The 22,088-nt window shown below is 48.9% G+C and overlaps 1 protein-coding gene and 1 pseudogene across 1 annotated transcript in view; both read right to left on the reverse strand.

The window, feature by feature from the left end:
* Positions 1-22,088, reverse strand: part of MAML3 (mastermind like transcriptional coactivator 3) — a 523,718-nt gene that overhangs the window by 27,979 nt on the left and 473,651 nt on the right.
* LOC102479663 (60S ribosomal protein L10-like) overlaps positions 3,287-22,088 on the reverse strand; it is a 28,384-nt pseudogene continuing 9,582 nt past the window's right edge.

A 22,088-nucleotide genomic window follows, 5' to 3' on the forward strand; every position in this document is an offset into this window, starting at 1 on the left:
AACATATATATATATATTTATTTTATGCTGATTATTATTTTTAAGAATTATTTATTCATTTAATTCTATGTTATTGTTATTTATTTTTTTAATTTGAAGAGAGAGAGAGAGAAAGGGAAAGTGAGAAGGCAAGCTGCCCAGTCTGGGACTGGAACTGCGGTTGACCATGTGGGAGTCCAACACCTTCACCACCACATCACCTGCTGACTAGGTATTAACGGCAACACTATGCGGAGCTGTGATTTGAGGAGCATTCCCTCTGGCTGGAAAGGGTTTTTCAGAGATGGACCAGACCCAGGAACAAGGCAAGAAGACAGTCAACACGGGGGAGTATATGCAAAGCACTCTGCCAGGTGCTTTCACCTGTGTAATGAACTCGTTGGCGTCGACTTTGAGAAACCCGAGTCTGCGAGATCAAGTCACTTGTCTGATGGCCTGCAGCTGGTGGTGGCGTCTTTGGGATTCTGACTTTTCCAAGACCACAATGTGCATCTGGTCTAAATTGAGCAGACCACCCAGGAGGACTCCGGAGTAAAGAGAAATGGGAGGGGAAGGAGCGGGATGGACATAGAATAAAAAGGGAGACACTCTACTGAGATCAAAGGGTGAGGCTGAAAGAGCACAAAAATATACATCAATTTTTATATGTTGCCTGATACCCAGAATTGGGAAGCCTCTGTGGTACCGGCGTCGACATTTGAGGAAAGGGCATAAGATGAGACCATTCTTCCATCAGTAGAAGAAAGAAAGAGCACAACATAAAACCTTAGCATCCCCTTTGAAGTTGATTAAGTGTCACGACAGAAGTTTGGGTTCAGGATGGGGCTGCTTTTACACACTTTCTTTGGCCACAACGATTTTTCACCGTGCGCTGGGAGAGGTGCTTACAATAAACCCATAGCAGAACTCCAGCAGAGTCCACCCATGCAAACCCCTCTGTCTCAGCAGACGGTTAAAGAAGGTTGTGCTGTCATGTGTGGAGGTGGCGTGCGCGTTTTGAGGCAGAGTTGATCCATTTTGGAAGCTGATCACTGACACATCAGTAACCTGGGACCTGGGTCGAAGGCAGCTAAAAGGGTTCGAGTGCTAAGAAGGAATGGTTTACGCTCCGGGAACCGACAAGCCTGGGTGGTCAGCTCCACCACTGGCCCTGACCGTGGCCCGCCCTGACCGCATAGCAAACAGCTGTGATTGTCACTGTGATGCTGTCCCTCCTGGTCACCCAGCACACTCCAGAGCGAGAACAGTGCTGTTTCCTGTTCTTGCTTAGCTCCTGAAACAATGGGGACTTGGACTCCTTTTCTTTTCCTTTATGGACAGAGGGTGTGTGCGCTTTAGCCAAAGAGAGACGTAGCGAGGGGGAGGAAGAAAGCACCCTCAACATGGAGCATGGTCACCCCGCACTCTCTTCTCCATTTCTCCTTCCTTCAGGACTTTGGGCAGGCATGCACATGCACAGGCACCTGGTGTGTTGCTGGCACTGGGATTCGAACCACGTGGTTGGTCATATGAGATCTGACTGCCTTAACTACTTGGCAACAGGGCTGGCCCTGGGGACTTTAAACTTGGCTTTCTCTCCAGGTGTTCAATGAGCAGAATGGAGTGTATCTAAACACTCAAGAAATTGTTGATTCAAATAACACGTGGTTTGCTCATTCTTCTTGATTGCCCACTGTCACTGGGGACATTAAAAAAAACAATGCAGAAAAGTATCTAAAAAAGGTGAATACCCATTTCTTTAACACTCCAAAGTAAACCACGGTTACTATTTTGACATGTTTTGTGTTTTTTCCTCGCTTTTCCTCCTGTCGTAACCCATTTTCCATGGCTCACGATCATGGCGTCTGCATGAGTGTACACCTTACTGATTCAACTAAGGAACAAGGGAGTATAGAAAGTTCGAACTCGCTGAATGCTGAGGAGTTTAAGTTTGCTGCAGGATAATATTCTGATGGCCTCATTCCTGGCCAGATCTTTAGCTCCTTGGGGACTGGGACTATGAGTCTTTCCAACAGCCAACACCGAGCTAAGTCCACAGCGGCAACAAAATATATGTTTGCTGAACACGACTTCCTGGTTGGCTGCGATGGCTTCTACTTCCTGTAAACAGATACGGGATTGGCAGGGGAGGAGTGGAAAAGATGGCCCTATTGGAACAGACTGCTTCTCTGAGCAAGCTGATTGCACCCTCTGCTGAATGTTAAAGAAAGGGTTAATGTTGGCAGAGCAGTGCAAGATGGGAGCCTGCCAGGAGCCACAGGAAGGTCCTCAGGATTTCAAGGACATTCTTGGGGGTAAACACAACAAAAATACCATTTGTCCTCATCGCGCTTTGAACATAGTTGCCATAGGTCCTTCTAGTGGAAACACAACTTCCAGAGTTATGCTTTCCAAATCCTGCCTTTGATGTAAATTAGAGAGTCCTTTTGATGCCTTTGTTGTGATTAATTCCACTACCAAAGCAACTCTAAATTGGTTAAAAGTTCATTAGTGCATGACAATGGGAGCTGATTAAATAAATTATGGTACATCCATACCATGAATACTAGGCAGCCCATAAAAATCATGCCTCTCAGTCTAGCTGTGTTTCCTAATCACATAGGAAACAGCTCACGATATATAGCGTGTGTAGGGGTAGAAAGCAGTTTCTAGAACAGTAGCTACTGAATTATCCCATTAGACGAGAATTATAAGTGACTTCTTTACTCTTTAAAACTGCCTATTGTGTACATATATTACTTTTAGAGAAAAGAGGAAGAGGAAGAGAGAGAGAGGAACCCTCAGCATGGCCTGGGCACACCGCAATCCCCTTCCCCAGCTCTCCGACTTGTTAGGATCTTGGACATGTGCTTCAGATCAACCCGGCTAGGATTGGAACCTGCAATCAGCCACGTGGCCCACAGCACTGTAGTTTGGTATGCTACTGTCTGTGCCATATAGACTGGGCCTGAACATATATTACTTTGTTTAAAGTTTGCTATAGGGCATGTGCACTCACCGGAGAGAGAGAGACAGAGAGACACAGAGAGAGAGAGGAGAGAGATCTCTCCAGGGGATGGCCACACCACAATCCTTTCTCTTCCATTCTCCTCTCAGGATTTGGGGCACACATGCACATGTGCCCAGTGTGATTTTCAAGCCACCAGGTCTGGAACTAAAACTGCATTTAGCCACATGGAATCCAGCCTCCCTGACCACCATGCCACCAGCTGGCCCCATAAGTTACTTTTTCTCTTTTGTTTTTCTTTTTCTCTGGGACAGAGGTAAGCTTTACTGATGACCGTGATTAAGGAATGGGCAGCACATCGCGAGCCCTCATGAGGGGACCACGGCTGGGGATGTATTTGTATTGGGCACCACAGTTGTTGGGGGTGAGGCGCTTCTCAGCCACCATGTCTTCAAATTCATCAGCATTAAACTTCGTAAAGCCCCCACTTCTTTGCCACGTGGATTTTCTTTCGACTAGGGAACTGGAACTTGAACTTGGCCCTGTGGAGGGCTTCGATCACGTGCTCCTTGCTCTGCAGCTTGGTGCAGATGGACATGATAACCTGGCTAACGTGGACCCTGGCCACTGAGCCCAAAGGCAGCCCTCATACCTGTGGGGAGCCTGTCAGCCCCAGCACAGGACAGTATCTCATCTATGCGGATGACATGGGGAGGGTGGAGCCTCACTCGGACATGAACGCTGTCTCTGCCACATCCTTTCTCCATGTTCTTGTTCACACAGATACAGGCAGCTTCCGGGCCCTCTGACGAGAGCTGCTCCAATTCTGCTGACACCATGTGGCCGCAGAGCGGGAACTCATCCGCTTTTGTTGCCTTCTGCCCCAGGTCAAAGATGCAAAGATGTGGATCTTGGCATCTGGGATACCTCAGCAGAGGCACGACTTTGGGTATGGCTAAAGGGCGCCTGCGCTTAGTGGGGAGACAAAGAGAGACAGAGACCGAAAGCGAGAAATCGCCTCCCCAAGGGATGGCCACATCACAATCCCTTCTCCTCTATTCTCCTCTCAGAACTTTGAGTCCGCACGCACACACACGCTGTATGTTTCAGGCTGCTGTGCCTGGGACTTGAACCATGGTTGACCATATGAGAGTCCAGCGCCTTAGCCACTATGCTACCTGCTGGCCCCAGGTATGGCTTGTCCTTATAACACTGGTAACACCTGGCAGGGTAGCAGCCCACGATGACAGCAGATCTTTAGTGGCATGCCAGAAGAAAAGAGCCATGAAGTACTTTAAAAAAAAAAAAAAAACTCATTAAGAATAAATTTAGATTGATCTGGAATGGAATGAGTTCAGGAGGGTCCCAGGCTCTGGGTGGGACCTGGACTATTTCTACCGGACCCTACCTATGCTCAGAGAGTGCCGCAAACATCCCAGAGTGGCAGTTCCTCCTTCAAGACCTGGACATGGCAGTCAATAAAAGTCACGCCTTCTCTTCATCACGACTCACTCAGCTGGGTTTGGCGACAGGCTCAGCAGTGAGCCTGGCTTTCTGCAGCTTTCATAAAGAGCTCCCAAGTCCCAGAGAAGGCTCTGAAGGGCACCCCCGCTTCCCCGGGGTCTTCGATCTACCTGGACCAGCCTGTCCTTGGTGGCTTCTCTCTGCTTGCTGTGGCTTTGTCCATTTGAGGCCATACACCAAGTGTGGCCAGAGCCAGCCAGACCTCTGGAGTGCAAGGGCTCAGAGCGGGATGGAAACCACCATTATCCTCTAGAGCTTTTTTTCTCCATGGGGCTGTCAAAACCCCAGCCACCCGGGCCGTGACACCTGCCCCACAGAGGCCAGCTCAGGTCTGCCCCGCTCGGGGCGCCGTGTGGGTCGGCCGCTCCATTAAGTTTTCTGCCCATATGCTCGCTACCTTTCCTTTCTTGAAACCAGGGCGGGGCAGCAGCCCCAGCTGTCTACAGTTGAGCTGCTAGGAAGATGCTTTTTTCTTCCTAAGCCACTGTTTCCCCGGACCCAAACCTTTCTTATTGCCCCCAGCCTCTCTGATGAAGCCGTCAAAGCCAAGGTTGTGTAACTGATGCCGAGCCCTAGCCTGTGGTATGCCGAGAGACCCGCCAGGGTTTCCATTTATAGACGAGCTTGCCAAGTCACTGGTAAATCAACTCTCTGCTGTATCGGCTGCAAGACGGGGGATGGGAGGAGCGCTGGGAGCCAGTGCATGCCCGGGAGTGGGGGCACGGGTCTCCTCCAGCACCTGCAGACGGAGCCTTGGGAGCGTGGCCTGGAGAGACTAGCTTCGACTGCCTGGGAACAGCTACTTCTAGGACACCGCCAGCTCCACGTCCCCCTGCCCTTCCCTCGTGCCAGAAGCGTCTCTGCCAGCCGGCTCTGCCGGTGGCTGCCTGCCGAAACCGTCTGTGGGGCAAAAAAACTGAACCTGTCTGTGGGCAAACCACGTGTGACGGGGACGAGGCTCTGAGAGGAGGGCTGCCCTGGCCCAGCCCTCGGAGTCTAAGCCTGCCCAGCAGTGGTGGTGATGCTGGAGGAGGCTGGGACTCAGGGGAGGCCCCGAGAAAGCGGGAGAAAAGCAGCCACATTCGAAAGCTGGCAGGGGTCCTTTCCCTATTTAGGGATTTTTGCTGAAATCTAGCTTCTTAGGAAAAGCAAGCCCAATGGAAGCCTCGCATATGGCCAGGAAGAGCCTCCGGGTGGGCGGCCGTGGGGGTGGCATGTCACATCAGCTGACCCTGGGCCTTTCATCACAGAGAACCTGCCTTCAGATTTCTAGATATATTTTTCAAACAAAGACTTACACAGAGACATTGAGAGGTGCTGGTAACATGGAAAGCCGGCTTCTGCTCTGCAGCTCTGAACTGCCCATTATTCGACCACACTGTTCTAAATCCATCGTCAATTAATAGTCCTCATAGATCCACGTTCATCTTGTGAATAGTGTATTTACACCGAACTGTATTTTAAAAATTTTTTATTATTTTTTTAAAAGAATTATTTCTTCAACTTTATTTATTCATTAATTTATTAATTTATTTTTAACTTGACCAGACACATACACACACACACACACACACACACACACACACAGAGAGAGAGAGAGAGAGAGAGAGAGAGAGAGAAAGGGAGAAAGCAAGCCACCAGGTCCAGAACTTGAACTGTGGTCAACCGCGTGGGAGTGTGCAGCGCCTTAACCACCATGGCACCTGGTGGTCCCTTATTATTATTTTTAAGATTTTTTTTGCCCTAGGTTGCATGCAATCATTAGAGAGAGACAGAGAGAGAGAAAGTGAGAAATCATGCCTAGGGGAATGACCACTCTGCCATCCATTCTCCTCCGTTCTCTTCTCGGGATTTTGTACTCACATGCACATATGTCCTGTGTGATTTATTTATTTATTTATTTCCTTTTATTGGAGAGATTTTTGCTATAGGGCACGTGCGCTCGCCAGACAGAGAGAGACAGAGAGAAATCACCCTCCAGGACTGCCACGCCGCAGTCCCTTCTCCTCCATTCTCTTCTTGGGATCTTAGACACGCACACGCATGCGCCTGGCATGAGTTTAAGCCACCGGGTCCGGGACTCGAACCGCGGTCAACTACGTGGGAGTCCAGCGACATAGCCATTACGCTAACTGCTGGTCCCAGCCCTGTATGATTTTGAAGCTCTGAGCACAGGACTTGAAATATGGTTGGCCACGTGGGAGTCCAGCACCTTAACCAGCACACCATCTGCTGGCCCCTATTATTATTTTTTAAAAATTTGCTATAAGGCATGTGTGCTCACCAGAGAGAGAGAGAAAGATGAGAAAGCAAGCTGCCAGGTCCAGGATTTGAACTGCAGTTGGTCATGCAGGAGTCCAGTGTCTTAATCACCATGCCACTTACTGGTCCCTGAGCTGTAATTTTTAAATAAAAAGTTTTATTTTTATAAACATAAAAATACACAGACGCTAGCCCTGTAGTCTGTGGTTAAAGGGGCTGGATACTGCATGTCTGACTACCATTTGAATCTTGGTCCTAGTGGCTTGAAAAAGATGGCAGGTGTGTGTGTGTGTGTGTGTGTGTGCACCCCAAATCCTGACACGGTGGCGAAATAGAGGAGAAGAGATTGTGGCAAGACCATGCCTCACTGTGCTGAGCTTTCTCCCTCTCTGTCAGTCTCTGGCGAGCACACAGGACCTCTGGCAATGAAAAATAAAATACAATGGAGACAAAGAAAACCGATGCTTTTTTCCAACTCTCTTAGCCTTTCTTCATTTTGTCGATGTACCTGGAGACGCCAATAAAATGAAGGTGGCCCAGCCCTTTTCTTTTGTTCTTTATTATTTTTTAGGAAAATAACCCCTGTTTACAAATGACCACCTCTTGCTTAGGATAAAAAGGAAGAAACCAAGGAAGGGACGAGACCCTAGAATGAAGGTGCCATTTTCATGACACTTTCCTTTCAGGGAGAAGAAACGCACTGTCTCAATACCGCAACGCAGGCCTTGTCTGGGGGCGCTGTTTGCCAACTCTCTTCTGCCACTTAACTAATTGAAAAGCATCATTTTTTTAAGTGTCAGAGGGTGCATGTACTCACCAGAAAGAGACAGAGAAAACGCACCCTGCGACGGAGTGCAGTCATGCGGCAATCCCTCCGTCTCTATTTCTCCATCTCGTTGAGATTTGAGGCATGCATCTATTATGCGCTTGCTGTGTTTTTCCATCTGTCAAGATTGGGGCTCAGACTGTGGTGGGCTATGTGGGATCTGGCTCCCTTAACCCCCAGGTTATGGGGCTGGCCCAAAAAGCTTAAAATATTTTTTGCTTAAGCAGCTGAAACATATTGCTAGGTAGTTTTCTTTTCTTTCTTTCTTTCTTTCTTTCTTTCTTTCTTTCTTTCTTTCTTTCTTTCTTTCTTAGAATGATTTAATTTAACTTTATTGATTTATTTTAATTTGACCAGAGAGAGAGAGAGAGAGAGAGAGAGAGAGAGAGAGAGAAAGTTAGAAAGCAAACTGGCAGGTCTAGGACTCGAACCACAGTCGGCCATGTGGGAGTTCTGCACCTTTAACCACCATGCCACCTGCTGGCCCTCACTAGGTGATTTTCTATTCCAGAGGCTAAGGCCAAGTCTGGCCTCCTCACCCTGGTATCACCTCCAATGACCACAACCCCCTACCGTGTCACCCAAAATGTCTTGGGCTTCTTTTTCCTCTAGCTAGTGGACTTCTGCTTTGGTGGCTGGCTGTAGACAGGCCTGTACTTTTTCATTTTTGTTTTACCATTTTTATTTGTTTATATTATTTTTATATTTTATCAGTATACATTTTTGAAGCATACAAAAGGAATCTTCCCAACATGAATACACTGCACATTAGACCAGTCAAAGACATTACTGTACACAGTATCCTTAACCCATCGCTTTACACGTTTGTGTCTTTTTTTTTTTTTTTTTGAGAGGTTTTTGCTATAGGGTGTGTGTGCTCGCCAGAGAGACAGAGAGAGATGGAGAGACAGAAAGTGAGAAATCACCCCCCAGGGATGATGGCCACGTCACCATCCCTTCTCCTCCATTCTCCTCTCGAGATCTTGGGCACGCACGCACACGCGCCCGGCGTGAGTTTAAGCTACCGGGTCCAGGACTTAAACCACGGTTGACTACATGAGAGTCCAGCGACACAGCCATTACGCCAACTGCTGGTCCCCACTTTTGTGTCTGTTAAATGTTTTTCTTTTTCTTTTCTTTTCATGATTTGCATCACACCTCTCCACCTAAAACCACACGCCTCCTTCTCTCGAAGGTGACTACTTGCAGGAGCGTGAAGTCAGAGCAGGAAGGGCAGGCTGATTAATGCTGGGCAGGTCAGGGAGATCGAACCTGCTGTTCGGGCTATCTATCACCCTGAGAAGGCTTCCCCAGCCTAGGGATCATGTTTCTGGTCCTCCTGCCCTTTCAGCCATTTTCCTAACAGACACATTTAGTTCCTTCAACGCTGGCCCGACTAATTTTTTTCTCCTTGTGTTTCTTTCCCTCTGTACCCTCTCCTCATCTTAGGAGTAATCTCCCAACCCCAGCTTAACCAGACCTCTTTTGGACGTTGAGATGAACTAGAAATGACTGAGAACTTGGAGAGGGGAGGTGGGGGGTGGGCATGAAAGTGGGGGTCAAGACACCTCGACACCGAACTTCAATCCCATCTCAGGTCTCCACTGTCAGCTCATGAGAAAAGCCAGTGGGAGTGAGACTCTTGTCTGTATTTCCTGTGGGATCTCAGGGCTTCATTGTGACCGCGGGTTCCAGGCTGTGGAACACGACCGCCTAGTTCAGAGTTAGAAGCGTGTAAAAAAGGCTGCTCCTAGGGCTGATCTTGGTTTCTTTTTTTTTTCTTTTTAAAGAATTATTTAATTTTACTTATCATTATTATTTTCTTAATTTTGTATAGGGGCACATGCATGCACCAGAGAGAGATGAGAGAAAGAGAGAGACAGCAAGAAAGCAAGCAACCAGGTCCGGGACTCGAACTGTGTCAGCCATGTGGGAGTCCAGCGCCTTAACCACCCTGTTATCTGCTGACCCCTTTGTTCCTTTTCTGATGACATCACAGAGAATTTCTAAGGAAATAAGGGATCACTGAGTCCCCCCCCTAGTGACTGACAGCGATTCCCTGGGGGGTGCACAGGGACGTGCAGAGGCTGAGGGCCGCATCGTTTCATGGAGGGGCCATCCCTGTGGCTGCAGAGCCCAGTCACTGTCACTGTGGAACTATTGTGGCTAGAGCAGAGTTCCAGTCACTCTCAGCACCTCCTAGGGGTTTCTCGGGGACAGAGCCCTGACATGTCCTGTGGTTGGACATGTCAGGTTGCATGCTCTGGGCAGGGACCTGGAGAGGGTGGGAAACTCTGATTCACTTTCTGCCAAGGTAGGGTGGCTCAGTCAGTGGAAATCGGTTGCCCAGACTGTGAACCCAATGTCATTTCAGGGCCTAGCTTAAGGACCTCATGCTTGTCACTTGAAGCTGCACAGCACTGCACGACCCTTACTGGCATTTTCAGCTTTGTGTTTCAGATCCGAGAGCTGGATTTTCTTAGAGGATGCGCACAGCAAAAACAAACACGCAAAGCCAGTAAGCCAACCACTGACTTGCTTAACTTGATGTGAACACTCACGACGGAGGGCTGGTTACAGCTTTGCTCTGGGTCTCGTGTGGAGTAAGGCACTGTCGTTTAGGAATCCAGCCCACACCACAAAACCTGCCCCCAGAGCCTGAGCACTACAGAACATCATGCATGGAATGTATAATTTGCCATTAAAGTTTTCTTTCCATTCAGATAGGTACCCTGCTTTATTTTATTTACATTTTAAGACAGGGTCTCACCATGCCTTGATTCTTCTGCCTCAGCCTCCCAGCTGGGACCACAGGCACACGCCAGCACGCATGGCTCTTTTTCACACAGCCTGTCTCTGCTGCCCAGGCCAGCTTTGAGCTCGCATCCTGCTGACTCTGCCTCCCGAGTCCCTGGGATTATGGTTGACACCACCATGCTGGCTTTTAGGATGGACTGGGAATCAAACCTGGACCCCCGTGTGGCCCCAGCCTGTGCAGCATAGTGACTTAGCAGCATGTGCCCCCATACCTGAGCCTGATGTCTCACTCTCTCCAAAGCTTTCATGGCTCAAGGCACCTGCAAGGGTCTCCAGCACCAGGCCTCCAGCACTGCAGCCCAGCACGAGGGAGGGGGAGCAGGGAGCCTCTAAGAGCAGTGCAGCCATGGCTCCTGTCCTGCAGGGACACCGTGATCTAAGCCGAGAGGCAAGGTGCACCTTCATTGATAAGCTCGAGGATGAGCCAGAGGTCAGGGGGAAATAGCATGGCGAGTGCTCTGGTTCCATTAGATTCCCATGGCGCCAGTCTGATCAGGCCTGGCATGGCCAGAGTAGTGGCATAGCGTAGTAGAAAGGGGCCAGCAGATGGCGTAGTGGTTATGTCGCTGGACACGCACGTGGCTGACCCAGTTTGAGTCCCAGACCCAGTGGCTTGAAAATCACACTGGGTGCATGTGTGTGCATGACCAAGATCCCAAGAGGACAATGGAGGAGAAGGGACTGTGGCATGGCCATCCCTTCTTGGAAGTGACTTCTCACTTTGCCTACCACTGTCTCTAACTCTCTCTCTCCAGCTAATGCATGTGTCCTAAGGCAAAAACCTCTAAAAAAAAAAAGAAAGAAAAGAAAGTGGCCTAATGGGGGTACATAACACGTGGGCATATGGGTTCTAGGGATGACTTGGCCTGGGGCAAGTCACTGAATAGTTCTTTCTTTCCTTCTCCTTCTTCTTCTTCTTCTTTTTTAAATTTGCCAGAGGGCATGTGCACTTGCTGGAGAGACAGAGAGTGAGAGAGATGGGAAGTGAGAAAGCATCCCCATGGAGGATGGTTATGCAGTTATTTCTTCTCCCACTCTTTCTTCCAGGATTTTGGCATACCTACATGTGCACCCAGTGTGCTTTTTTTTGGGAGAGGTTTTTTGCTATAGGGCGCATGCGCGCGCCAGATAGAGAGAGACAGAGAGATAGAAAGCGAGAAATTACCTCCCAGGGAGGATGGCCACGCTGCAATCCCTTCTCCTCCATTCTCCTCTCGGGATCTTGGGCACGCCCGCACGCGTGCCTGGCGTGAGTTTAAGCCACCAGGTCCAGGACTCGAATCGCGGTTGACTACATGGGAGTCCAGTGACATAGCCATTACACTAACTGCTGGTCCCATCCAGCAACCTCTTCAAGCTGCTGGGTCTAGGACTTGAACTGTGCAGTTGGTCATGTGGGATCCAGCCACCGTAACTACCATGCCACTGGCTGGCCCCCTTTACTGACCATTTCTAGCTCCAGCATTCTCCCTTACAATGTGAGGAAGCCAGCCCACGTGACTGCTGGGCTCCGGTTAGCCCTGGGATTCTCTGGTTCCACTTGGGAGGAGCTTCCTGGATAAGGGGGACTTGACCAGGAGCATGGACTTGGATTTGAATGGGAAGAAAGGAAAGAAAGAAGGAGCAGACGCTTGTGAGGAGGGAGGTGGCTGCCCCTGACTGAGGCGTGGTCAGGGTGTGTAGGAGCAAGACTTTGCAGGTAGACAGACCATGTCGGGTACGGCAGAGATCAGACCGGGGCTGGATTAGGAGGACAGAGGTGGGCAGGAAGGGCTGGGGGCCAGCCATTAGTCACCCAGCCAGGATGAGGGGAGCTGGCGAGACTTGGTCATTGACCATGGGAATTGAAGAGTTGTGTTTACCCGTGAGTTGTATTCTGGCATGAATAAGGATTCTCATTCTCATGACCATATGCAAATGTCTGGGGTCACTCTCTGCCCCCACCCCTGGCCCATCTCCTCCCACTCATTTCTAGTTCGTTATTCTCTGCCCAGCCCAAGTGGCTACCAAAAATTGGGCAGAGAAGGTGATTCCTACTTAAAAATCAGGTGTAAATAATTCTATGTCTTTTTTGGCCCTCCCTGTTTTTTTCTTTTTCTTTTTCTTTCTTCTTTACTACAGGGTCTGTGTACTTCCTGGGGTTGTGCGGGGCGGTGAGAAAGACTCCCTGTGGAGGTAGCCATGCTGCAATCCCTTCTCCTCTGCTCTCCTCTTGGGATTTTGGACACACATGCACATGTGCCCAGTGTGATTTTCAAGCCACCAGGTCCAGGACTTGAACTGCACAGTTGGCCATGTGGGATCTGGTGTCTTCATCTCCAGGCCACCTACTGGCCCAACCTCCCTATTTAAAAATTTTTTTTGGAATTATTTTTTCATTTAAATTTATTTATTCATTTTAATTTGACCAGACACACACACACACACACACACACACGCACACACAGAGCGACTGAGTGAGAGAGAGAGAGAGAGAGAGAGGGCGAGACACCAGGTCCAGGGCTCAAACCATGGTCAGCAATATGTGAGTATCCAGTGCCTTAACCACCATACCACCTGCTGGTCCCCCAACTCCCCTATTTTTTAAAAAACATGAATTTATTAAAAGCAAAGCTGGGCCAACCTCATAGCCTAGTGGTTAAGAAAGCTAGACTCTACATGCTCAACTGTGGTTCAAATTTCAGTCCTGGCAGCTCAAAAAAAAAAGCCAGATGGGTATGTACAAATGTGCCCCAAATCCTAATGAGATGGAGAAATGGAGGAAGAGGGACTGCGGTATAAACATGCCCCACTGTGGGGTGGTTTCTCTTCTTTATCTGTCACTCAGTCTCTCTGGCGAGTGCACCCACCCTCTGGCAATGAAAAGTAAAGTAAAATAAAATGAAAAAGTAAAGCAAATTAGTGTGCAGAATTTAAACAGCACCTGGCGTTGGACAGGGAATATGACAATAGGTATATACCCTGAATATTTTTTTTAAAAATTGTTTATTTTTAATTTTATTTATTATCATTATTCTTTGATTTTGACCAGAGAGAGACAGACAGAAAGGGAGAGTGAGAAACCAAGCCGCCAGGTCCAGGACTTGAACTGTGCTTGGCCATGTGGGAGCCCAATGCCTCAATCACCACACTACCTGCTGGCCCTGTATACTGTGAATACTTTTAAAACCCTAACAATACCTCTTGCGGGGGACGAGACCAAACTATATCAGGAAATATGACCAAAAGCACTTTGAGAGAAGAAATCTTCTAATTTTTCTGTTTTTCTGAACTTGTTTTTCCAACTTGCTGAATGTCTCGCTAACTTTTTAAAGAAGACTTAATAAGGAATGATGGCAGTCACATGACACCCTAACTAAAGGGTTGTGGTGACAGGTAGTCTTTATAACAAATGCCATAGTTAAGCATTTGCTAGACATAAGCTCTCAATTGGATTTTAAAATAAGGTCAGAAAATCACTCTTGGTCTTCCTGCTACATCTTGTTTGCAAGAGAAGCAGTACTATTTTTTTAAAAGAATTGTCTTATTTATTTAATTTTATTTGTTATTATAATTTTTTAAAAAATATACCAGAGAGAGACAGAAAGAGAAAGGGAAAGTGAGAAAGCAAGCCTCAGGTCCGGAACTCAAACCATGATCAGCCATGTAGGAGTCCAGCACCTTAACCACCACACCACATACCGGTCTTGGTGTATTCTATTTTTATAAGCTAGTTAATGTATTTATTCCACTAACTTTTTTAAAAAAAGAATTAATTAATTAATTTTTAAAATTTGACCAGAGAGGGACAGAGTGAGAGAAAGAGAGAGAGAGAGAGAGAGAAAGTGAGTCACCAGGTCCAGGACTCGAACCTTAGTTGATCATGTGGGAGTCCAGCACCCTTAACCACCACGCCACCTGCAAGCCCCTATTCCACTAACCTTTTAGATCTTAACTAGAGATGGTCATAAAAATAATTTCTAACAGAATCGTTCATCTGTAGAAAAGTCGTCAGGCCACTGAGAATTCATGAGTGACATGAAGAAGTTAAGACGTTGGCAGTTCCAGGTAAACACATATTTTACGTCGACAACTTGGAGACTGGCTTCTCTGAGCTATTGAAAAATCTCGGAAAATTTTCCAACCCTAACTGAGACGACGACCAGAAGCAGAGGCTCTGGTCTGCAGGACCCTGACAGGACCAGGGGCTCTGGAGAATGGATTGCTTCAGCTATTTGTTCTGCCTCCTCGTCTGGGGAGGGGCCGCGAACCTCCCCATCTGTCTCCTCGCTCGGCGGGCCCTTGGTTGCCATGGGCTTTCCCACAGTGTCTAAAGGAACAAGAGTCCTCAGCCGGTTGACACGGGACCTCCACAGGCAGCCAATTTGTTTCCCTTTCACCGCCCCCTTCCCCTCCTCGCTGCCTTTCTCACACGCGGTATTCTTCCTGTGCACTCACCGGAAGTAATGTGGCGAACGATGATTATGTTTTCTTTTATTGAACAAGTGGGAGAGAGACTGATTGCTTTTCTCCCTTTGATCAAGTAAAGGTAATAAAAAGCCCAGGGTAAGTTGAGGTGGGAGGGAGCTGCTGGTATTTGCCATCCTGGGTTAAACCCACTCTTGGGGCGGAGGGAGAGGGAGATGCATCTGCAGGAATTCTGGGCCACCAGGTTTTCATTTCACTCAGTAGCCAGAGGCCAGCAGCCGCAGCTTCTCACGCTTCCTTGTTCTGAACCCCTGAGTCTACACTGTCTTTGGTGGTTTCAGCCTGTGTTCTGGGGTGGGGGTGGGGGGCAGGAAGAGGTGAGAATAGAGGCAGGCCCTCCCCTCCAGAAGTACAGGGAAATCAACACCGAAGAATCTTTTCTGTAGAATAGCTCACTTTCCAAGATGCCAGACAACCTGCAGAAGTCACTAGGAGGGAAGGACAATTCATTGCAATCTGTAAATCTTAGTAGTAAATCCACACACTGTGCACCCCGAGAAAGGGAACGTCACTTGGGAATTCCGGGGGAGGAAGAAGGGGAAGGAGGGCCCAGAGCATGGGGCATCTCTTAGGAATACTTTCCTTGCAGCCTGATGTTATGACTGATGTTTGTTAGGAGTGACAGCAATGCGCATGTCGAGGTGATGAGCCTTTGCAGAGGGGACAGCAGAAGAAACATGGGAGTCACTGTCTGTGGCCCAAGATGCTCCTGTCTACTCCCAGGCTGTCTCTAAGAGAGCCTCTGTTAGGCCGAGTTAGCATAATCACCGCCATGTTAGGGAATGCTGGGGAAGTTAGCTTAATCACTACCCTGTTGAGTCTTCAGGGACGGAGCCCACTTTGTTAGGGCCTCAAGGACGGGAACCAGGAGTCTGGGAACTCTCAGATAAGTGGAAAACGGGAGGGCCCAGCACCTCCGAGGCAAGGTCATCCAAATCCTTAGCTGAGAGCCCTTATCTAGACCTAAGCAGGTGGTGAGAGCTGGACCCTCGCGTCTCATACCCCCCCTTCCTTTGTGTGTTACAGTCTAGAGAACATCCTGAACTATAAAAAATCCCTTTACCTTAGGCTCGGGGTCCTTGTGAAGGCCCGCTGCAATGGGCTGAGACTTGGACCCCAGCTAGCTGGAAAAATAAAAGCCTCTTTTGCAGTTGCATTGTCGCTGTCTTTTCTGTGTCTCCATCAGTTAGACCGATCTCTGGACCCTTACACCTCGAGCTCTTAAAATTGGCCAGGGACTAACCAAGAAGGTAACACTTGGGACTTGAGGGTTAGGGCACTTGGGGCCTAAGAAGACACTTCCTAGGTCTGCGCGTCTGGGGCTGGGCACCTTGAGTCTCGAGGCCTACCACGTTCCTTTCAGGGGCTCTGGAGAAACAGGCCCACACATCGGATAGAGGCACTGAGGACTTGAACACCAGGAGGAGGGTCTAGAAGCTGAGAGGAAGGGCGGCCAGGTTGAGGACCAAGTGCAGAAGAGACTACAAGGTACTGAGCATCAAAAGCAGACCGCAGGCGAGGCGAGGCGAGGAGAGGAAAGCGCACAGTGGAAATGGGAGGAAGATGAGGGGAGAGGAGCCAGGCCAGCGAAGCCCAAGGACAGGCCTGGCTAGCAGCTCACTTCTATCTCTGTCCCAGCTCGGGAGAGGTCCAGCCCGGAATGTTCTCCCCTGCAGCTTGCTGTGCATAATCTCTGCATTTCAAGGGTAAGGAACAGAGGTGTTATTGGGGTACAATTTCTTCTTCCTTTTTCTTCTTTCAGTCCAGATATAACTAACTTTGGAAAGATGAGTGATTTCAAGAAACTGAGGTTTTGGATTGAGGCACCGTTAAGGAAAAAAGGAGGATTCCCCACCTGATTTTGCCAGAAATCATTCTCAAAGTTTGTAAATTCCCCCTAGCTTTGTTTAGCTGGCCTCAGACGGGGGCCTTTGTGTGCACAGAATTTGGGGTCCCGCTTCTCTGGGGAACAGTGTAGCCACCCTTTATGGCTCTTTAGGTCTTTCACATTCCAGAGGGCACCTCCTCCCTCCTGCCCCTGTCTCTCAAAGTGCCGAACAACAAGACAAAACAACAAACCGATCCACCAGTTCCAAACAGCTCAAGTGGAAGAAACATTCCCTTCCTCAGGAAGGAGTAGGAAGTTTGTCAAGTTGGGGCAAGCCGAAGAATGTTTTTTCTGCATACGGTTTCTACATTCACATTCTATACCTTGATTATATACAATTACAGCCAAGTTCACATTTGATCCAATGCTTTTGCTTTTCGAGTTTCTGTGCATTGCCACCGATTTTAGGCATACAAAACATACATTAATGCTCAAATGCTAAAAAGTTTTCACTAAGAAATTGCTACTTCAGCCTCCGGGGCCACGGTACAGGTTGGGTGGCATTCAGGTAGTGTTTGCGAAGAGTCCCTTCCTAATCCGTGCTCTCCAATCCGAGAGAACATCTGATTGTTTTCTGAGGCAAAAACCCAGCCGGAGGACCAGCTCCTGAAGCTCCCCCTAGATGCCGCACACAGGGCGGTAGGAGTTATTCTCTTTGGCATCTGAGCTCTAGTGACTGTCAAGGAGGTGGGGGAGGGGGGGCGCCAATCAGAGAAATCCGGAAAGACACGAGTCTGTCAGGGCACGTGAAAGGACCTGACACGGAGGCCACCTTCGTGTTGCGCAATTTGCATGAGCACTCCTGGACAAATTCTGTTTTCACATGCAATTCACAGACCCGCGGCGGCAGTGTTAATTGGTGAGGTTGCCACTCAAATGCAGCACCAAACCGGCGCTCTCACTACACGGGTGGAGAACGCGGAGCTTGGAGCAACACGGTAATTATTTTACAGTTATTCTGCATCACCGTCATTCCATTCTCTCTTTGCACCCCCCACCCCCCATAGCAGAGTTGAATAAGAAAAGCTCCCCTACCCCCATCCTACCCTCTGAAAGGGGAATTCACGTTATTTGAAATCAGCTTAAGAAGAAGAGACGGCAAGGAGCTGCTATCATTTCATTAATATGGATGGATTATTCATGTCACCAGAGTGACAGTGAATGTGATTGTACCCTGAAGTGCCAATAGGATGCCAAACAGAGCCGTGAAAAGCACGGGGAAGTCTGAATGGCAGCGCGCTCTGGAATTCATCTGCAAGGATTCCCGGCCCCTGTGATAAGATTGTTCATTGCCCGCGTGGCATTCCAGTTCTAAGTGATGGAGGAAGGAGTTCCCATCCCGAGTGCCTTCTGTAGCCACGTAAGATGGGAGAGAGAGGGTGACGAGTCCCCAGGCCCTTCCTAGGTGGCATTAGAAGCTTTAGCACGCATATCCCCATGGGTCACTCTCTGGCTTCACTGAAATCAATTGATCGGAAGGGAGGAGAGGTCTTCTGGACGGCGGGAGGCCAGTCCTTCTGAAGACGGCCCAGGTCTGCCGTCGCGGCATTAAATCAAGCTGGGGAACTTTGGTGTAGCTTTGGGCTTTCTCCTTTTTCTTCTTGGAGCTATTAAGCCTTAAGCCTTCGTTGAGTCTGAGAGCTACTGATGGAGCTGAGTCTAAACCACAAGGTGCTAGGTGATGACCCCATGTGGAGGCCCTGCCTCCCTGGTTCTCTGCCACTCAGGGTAGAGGCCTGCCCTCCGCAGCCGGCGTAGGGCAGGGGTGGTCAGGCTCTCTGCAGGTCGGTGAACTTGTTTGTGTGTTTCACCTGAACATGGTCTCCTGAAGGTCACCATGTTCTGGATTCCAAAAGTCAGACTCATTCCCCCCTGCGTTCCCCAGTCTCGGTTCTCCTGCATACAGCCTGCCCCCGACGCCTTTCAATGGGGGTGGGAGGAGGATTCAGAAGCAAGATTTTTGTTTTGCTTTTACATTTCCCAGCTTGGCCTCAGTTGAAAATGAGCATTCTTTTGAGGGCAGTAGGGGCAGAAGTGTCTACCCCCTTTGGGGATAACTGGTAAGTTGTCTTCTGCAAACTTGCCAAATAACAAAATGTCTCTTAAAAACCTCTCTCCTGGCTCAGCCATGGTGGCACAGGCAGTAGGACACCACCATCGTGCACTGAAGATGCCTGGGTGCACCTGGGCCTATCTGAGCACACTGAGCATTTTTATATGTACACACACCACATATATATACACACACACTGTATATACACACACACTGTATATGTACACATACACCGTATATATACCCCCATATATAGATACACACACACACACACCATACATACACACATACCCCATATATACATATACATACACCATATATGTACACACACCATACACACACACACCATATATATTTATACACACACACTGTATATACACACACACTGTATATGTACACATACACCGTATATACACCCCCATATATAGATACACACAAACACACCATACATACACACATACCCCATATATACATATACATACACCATATATGTACACACACCATACACACACACACCATATATTTCTGTGTCTCCATCAGTTAGACCGATCTCTGGACCCTTACACCTCGAGCTCTTAAAATTGGCCAGGGACTAACCAAGAAGGTAACACTTGGGACTTGAGGGTTAGGGCACTTGGGGCCTAAGAAGACACTTCCTAGGTCTGCGCGTCTGGGGCTGGGCACCTTGAGTCTCGAGGCCTACCACGTTCCTTTCAGGGGCTCTGGAGAAACAGGCCCACACATCGGATAGAGGCACTGAGGACTTGAACACCAGGAGGAGGGTCTAGAAGCTGAGAGGAAGGGCGGCCAGGTTGAGGACCAAGTGCAGAAGAGACTACAAGGTACTGAGCATCAAAAGCAGACCGCAGGCGAGGCGAGGCGAGGAGAGGAAAGCGCACAGTGGAAATGGGAGGAAGATGAGGGGAGAGGAGCCAGGCCAGCGAAGCCCAAGGACAGGCCTGGCTAGCAGCTCACTTCTATCTCTGTCCCAGCTCGGGAGAGGTCCAGCCCGGAATGTTCTCCCCTGCAGCTTGCTGTGCATAATCTCTGCATTTCAAGGGTAAGGAACAGAGGTGTTATTGGGGTACAATTTCTTCTTCCTTTTTCTTCTTTCAGTCCAGATATAACTAACTTTGGAAAGATGAGTGATTTCAAGAAACTGAGGTTTTGGATTGAGGCACCGTTAAGGAAAAAAGGAGGATTCCCCACCTGATTTTGCCAGAAATCATTCTCAAAGTTTGTAAATTCCCCCTAGCTTTGTTTAGCTGGCCTCAGACGGGGGCCTTTGTGTGCACAGAATTTGGGGTCCCGCTTCTCTGGGGAACAGTGTAGCCACCCTTTATGGCTCTTTAGGTCTTTCACATTCCAGAGGGCACCTCCTCCCTCCTGCCCCTGTCTCTCAAAGTGCCGAACAACAAGACAAAACAACAAACCGATCCACCAGTTCCAAACAGCTCAAGTGGAAGAAACATTCCCTTCCTCAGGAAGGAGTAGGAAGTTTGTCAAGTTGGGGCAAGCCGAAGAATGTTTTTTCTGCATACGGTTTCTACATTCACATTCTATACCTTGATTATATACAATTACAGCCAAGTTCACATTTGATCCAATGCTTTTGCTTTTCGAGTTTCTGTGCATTGCCACCGATTTTAGGCATACAAAACATACATTAATGCTCAAATGCTAAAAAGTTTTCACTAAGAAATTGCTACTTCAGCCTCCGGGGCCACGGTACAGGTTGGGTGGCATTCAGGTAGTGTTTGCGAAGAGTCCCTTCCTAATCCGTGCTCTCCAATCCGAGAGAACATCTGATTGTTTTCTGAGGCAAAAACCCAGCCGGAGGACCAGCTCCTGAAGCTCCCCCTAGATGCCGCACACAGGGCGGTAGGAGTTATTCTCTTTGGCATCTGAGCTCTAGTGACTGTCAAGGAGGTGGGGGAGGGGGGGCGCCAATCAGAGAAATCCGGAAAGACACGAGTCTGTCAGGGCACGTGAAAGGACCTGACACGGAGGCCACCTTCGTGTTGCGCAATTTGCATGAGCACTCCTGGACAAATTCTGTTTTCACATGCAATTCACAGACCCGCGGCGGCAGTGTTAATTGGTGAGGTTGCCACTCAAATGCAGCACCAAACCGGCGCTCTCACTACACGGGTGGAGAACGCGGAGCTTGGAGCAACACGGTAATTATTTTACAGTTATTCTGCATCACCGTCATTCCATTCTCTCTTTGCACCCCCCACCCCCCATAGCAGAGTTGAATAAGAAAAGCTCCCCTACCCCCATCCTACCCTCTGAAAGGGGAATTCACGTTATTTGAAATCAGCTTAAGAAGAAGAGACGGCAAGGAGCTGCTATCATTTCATTAATATGGATGGATTATTCATGTCACCAGAGTGACAGTGAATGTGATTGTACCCTGAAGTGCCAATAGGATGCCAAACGGAGCCGTGAAAAGCACGGGGAAGTCTGAATGGCAGCGCGCTCTGGAATTCATCTGCAAGGATTCCCGGCCCCTGTGATAAGATTGTTCATTGCCCGCGTGGCATTCCAGTTCTAAGTGATGGAGGAAGGAGTTCCCATCCCGAGTGCCTTCTGTAGCCACGTAAGATGGGAGAGAGAGGGTGACGAGTCCCCAGGCCCTTCCTAGGTGGCATTAGAAGCTTTAGCACGCATATCCCCATGGGTCACTCTCTGGCTTCACTGAAATCAATTGATCGGAAGGGAGGAGAGGTCTTCTGGACGGCGGGAGGCCAGTCCTTCTGAAGACGGCCCAGGTCTGCCGTCGCGGCATTAAATCAAGCTGGGGAACTTTGGTGTAGCTTTGGGCTTTCTCCTTTTTCTTCTTGGAGCTATTAAGCCTTAAGCCTTCGTTGAGTCTGAGAGCTACTGATGGAGCTGAGTCTAAACCACAAGGTGCTAGGTGATGACCCCATGTGGAGGCCCTGCCTCCCTGGTTCTCTGCCACTCAGGGTAGAGGCCTGCCCTCCGCAGCCGGCGTAGGGCAGGGGTGGTCAGGCTCTCTGCAGGTCGGTGAACTTGTTTGTGTGTTTCACCTGAACATGGTCTCCTGAAGGTCACCATGTTCTGGATTCCAAAAGTCAGACTCATTCCCCCCTGCGTTCCCCAGTCTCGGTTCTCCTGCATACAGCCTGCCCCCGACGCCTTTCAATGGGGGTGGGAGGAGGATTCAGAAGCAAGATTTTTGTTTTGCTTTTACATTTCCCAGCTTGGCCTCAGTTGAAAATGAGCATTCTTTTGAGGGCAGTAGGGGCAGAAGTGTCTACCCCCTTTGGGGATAACTGGT

Source organism: Tupaia chinensis, unplaced genomic scaffold (assembly GCF_000334495.1).
Source record: "Tupaia chinensis unplaced genomic scaffold, TupChi_1.0 Scaffold000127_2, whole genome shotgun sequence".
In the NCBI taxonomy this organism is placed as follows: domain Eukaryota; kingdom Metazoa; phylum Chordata; class Mammalia; order Scandentia; family Tupaiidae; genus Tupaia; species Tupaia belangeri.